The sequence below is a fragment of the Pistacia vera genome, unplaced genomic scaffold (genome assembly GCF_008641045.1).
Source record: "Pistacia vera cultivar Batoury unplaced genomic scaffold, PisVer_v2 Contig226, whole genome shotgun sequence".
NCBI lineage: Eukaryota > Viridiplantae > Streptophyta > Magnoliopsida > Sapindales > Anacardiaceae > Pistacia > Pistacia vera.
This window is the reverse complement of record NW_022196031.1, coordinates 143,521-147,565: the sequence shown is the minus strand read 5'-3', so window position 1 is coordinate 147,565 and position 4,045 is coordinate 143,521. Positions and strand designations below refer to the sequence as shown.

General features: G+C 40.0%; 1 non-coding gene across 1 annotated transcript; it reads right to left on the bottom strand.

Annotated features, from left to right (window-relative positions):
• Positions 1-2,808: 2,808 nt before the first annotated feature.
• LOC116130911 lies at positions 2,809-2,915 on the bottom strand. The gene has a single exon (XR_004128151.1). It is a non-coding gene; the product is annotated as a small nucleolar RNA R71 (small nucleolar RNA).
• Positions 2,916-4,045: the final 1,130 nt, after the last annotated feature.

Below are 4,045 nucleotides of genomic sequence, written 5' to 3'. Positions count from 1 at the left end.
ACAAGATCGCCCCTCGGATAAGTGTAGGGGCCAAGACCGTAGCGATAGGGATCACAATAGATTCCTAAAGAATTAGAAGGTAGATAACCGCGGAGACAGGCAACCTTTCTCGCAGTATGCAGAGTACACCCTCCCTTACTTAAGACATCGCCCACATCTATGAGGTATCTTGAGAGGCGAAGAGGTTGCCCACTCTAGAAAGAATGAGGAAGGCTCCAAGAAGAAAAGATCAGCAAAAACATTGCTGGTATCACAGAGATGTCGAGCACAACTACCGGGCTCTAAAGGACGCATCGAGGACCTGATAAGAAGAGGTCATTTGAAAGAATTTGTTAAGGCAGAACCAACTCGAGAGAATCCTGGCGAGCAAAGTAACTAGGTCCCAGGCTAGACACAAACCCCGCTCAATAGGCTCTGCCAAACCCCAACGAAGTCTTCGTGAATATGATCTATAGAGGATCGAATATAGCGAGAAGCTTGAGGCGAGCCTGCGAGCAATACGCTCGGGAGGCCATAACGAACTCGGTCCTCTAAATAATGAGTTACGAACAAAAGTCGCCCAAGCGACCCAAACAGGAAAACGAGGCAGTGGGGTTCACAATCGACGAGTGCGAAACATCCCCTCGTCATAATCATGACGCGATTGTAATCACAGCAAGGATTGGCAATGCAAGAGTATTAAGGGTTATGGTCGACAACGGGAGCATGGCAAACATTATTTTCTTGGGAGCCTTCCGAGGAATGGGATTCACAGAAAGGAACCTGCGAGCGTGCCCTTTGCCGCTCTATGGGTTCACTAGGGACAGTTGATAATCTGAGGATTATACTGTTTTATTGAGGCTTTTTGGCCGGATTTTGGATACTTCTTATGTCGTTTTTGCCTAAATTGCAATTTAATTTCATATGTTTTATGTTTCAGGCCAAAACATGCACTTTGAGGGAATAATGAGCGGAATCGAGTTTTTGGACCTAGAAGCGAGCGAATCTCAAAATTCGGAGAAGTTCTGAAGCGGATTTGAAGCACAATGAAGCTTGCTCCCATTGGAGAGCATCAAAGATTGAAGATTCAAGCAAGGAAGCAAGCAGAAGGCAATTCTGTAATTTCAGAATTGTTCAGCAAGGTTCGCCGCAGCAAAGTTCTTTCTTCGCCGCGCCGATAAGCTCTTAGGAATTCGTTGCCGCGGCGAAGTCTACGATTTTCAGTTTTTCATTAAAATGCACAGTTTTATTTTAGGAAAGTTTTGAGGTTTTTGGACGGACTATATAAGAAAAACTTAGACATTTTGAGAAGGGTTCGTTTTGGTTTAGAGCAGCTTTGACATTTTAGGGGAAAAGAAGAGAAGATTTGAGTTTAACCTTGTGGATTCATCAATTAGGGGAGATCTTTACTCTTTTCTCTTTGTTTCAACATGTTAACTACTTTTCTTACAATTTTTATTAATTTCATTATGAACTAACTCACTTTGGGTTAGGGTTTTGATGTAATTCGGATTTATATGGTTAATCAATAGATTATTGTTGTTTTTACATTCTAGTGCATGGATTGTGCGATTATTCTGGTTTTTATTGATTTTATTTATTGAACATGATGAGATTGAGAAATGAATCATGTATGAGCTTCTTGGGGTAATCACCATTGTTGTATTGAACGCTAGAGATAGGTTTGAGAATCAATGAAATCAATCTAGGATTCCATTAGATTAATGAACTTGAATCTATTAATCTTCAATTTGTTGGGTATGGAAGTTTAATAGGGAAAAGTAGGAATTCATAGCCTGAGAAGGTATGTTTTACACATTAGGGAGTTCGATTTACAATCCGTGCATGTGAGTGTAGAAGTAACATGATTTGTAGAATTAATTCATAGAATCCTAATGAAGTCAAAACCCTAACCGTTTGTTTTACTTGATATTACTCTTGCTTTAATCTTGCTTTCATTAATTAGCCTTTGAATTACTTAGTAAATTTTGGTTTCAATTTAGTTTAAGTTTCTCCCGTAAATCCAACACTTTTCGATTTCTCCAACTTGAAAACAATTAGGAAAAATTAGTGCTTAACAAACAATCCTCGTGGGAACCATACTTCACTTATCACTTTATTACTTGTGCGACTAGTGCACTTGCTATATATTGCATGTTGTAGTTACAACGCATCAAGTTTTTGGCACCGTTGCTGGGGATTGATTTTGGTGTTAACATTGAATTTTTCTTGTGTTAGCTAGATTGGAGTTTTAATTTTTTTTGTTTTAATTGTTTATTGGTTAATTTTTGTTGTTCTTTTTTGTTAGCTTGTGATCTCACTTTTTCTCTCTTTCCGTATAGTTTATGCGAAGAGCTAGACGTCAGTCAGTGGTTCCTGTAGATCCAGAGATTGAACGAACCACAAGAAGACTTAACAGAGAGAGAAGGGAATGAGAGGCCATAGTTGTTGAGATGGCAGAAAATAGAACACTAAGGGAATTCTCAATTCCCACGGTTGATGGCAGTGGGTCAAGTATAACTAGACTAGCAGTACAAGCCAACACTTTCGAAATAAAGCCGGCAATCATCCAGATGATCCAGCAGTCGGTACAGTTTAAGGGAGATTTGAAGGAAGATCCAATCTGCACATTGCAAACTTTTAGAGATTTGTGATACCTTCAAGTCAAATAGAGTGTCAGATGACGCCATCAGATTGAGATTGTTCCCTTTTTCATTGAGGGATAAAGCAAAGGGATGGTTAATGGCACTACCACTAGGAACGATCACAATATGGAATGAATTAGCATAGAAGTTCCTAACCAAATTCTTTCCTCTAGCAAAATCTGCGAAGATGAGAAATGATGTCACATTGTTTCTATAGGAAGAGTCCGAATCATTATATGAGGCATGGGAAAGATACAAGGAACTACTGAGGAGGTGTCCACACCATGGTTTGCTAGTTTGGATGCAAGTCCAAACGTTTTATAATGGATTGATGGTTACTGTGCAAACAATGGTGGATGCAGCATCGCGAGGAGCATTGCAAAACAAGACACCTGAAGAAGCTCATGAGTTGCTTGAAGTTCTGGCAAGCAACAATTATCAAAGACCGAATGAAAGGATACAATCAAAGAAATCTATGGGTCTTCATGAAGTTGATGCATACATGACCATTTCAGCCCAACTTACAACACTTCAGAAGCAGTTGGGAAGTATGCAGGTAAATTCTATTCAAGCACCTCAACTAACTTATGATTTTTGTGCAAGTAATCATGTGAGCAGTGAATGTCAAGTGGGGAACACATTTGCTTCAGCGTCATCATCATCAGAACAAGTTAACTACTTGGCAGGAAATTAGAGGCAATAGAACAATTAGTTCTCCAACACATATAATCCTGGTTGGAGGAATCATCCGAACTTGTCATGGGGCAATCAACATCAACAGAATCAGTAGAACAATCAATGGAACCAAAGAGTGATGCCAAACAACCAAGCGGGGGTGAACAATTAACTAGGGGAGCAAAGATTCACAAAACTGGAGGATATGTTCGAAAAATTTATGCAAGAGACCACAGGTTTTATGAATGAGATGAGGTCGAATTTCAAAAACCAAGGTGCGTCCATTCGAAACTTGGAGGTATAGGTGAGTTAATTGGCCGATAAGCTAAATGAGAGACCACAGGGTTCCATACCAAGCAACACGGTGACAAACCCATGTGACCAAGCGAATGCAATAACTCTGCAGAGTGGGACAGTCTTGGAAGAGATAGAGCAATCAAGGAAAGAGGAAAGCCCACCAAAAGAAAATGAAGATTCTGATAAAGAAGTTGACGAAGAGATCATTGCTGAAGAGAAGCCAACCAGTTATAGGGAAGATGAACAAAAGCGGGAAGAGAGGCAGAGGCAAAAGAAAGAGAAATTGCCATTTCCCGAGATACCACCAGAGTTGGCACATCACGCCTCTCCTGTGCCTTTTCCTCAGAGACTCAGAAAGAAAAATCAAGATAAGCAGTTTTCCAAATTCATTGAAATATTTAAAAAACTGCATATTAACATTCCTTTTGCAGATGCATTGCAACAGATGC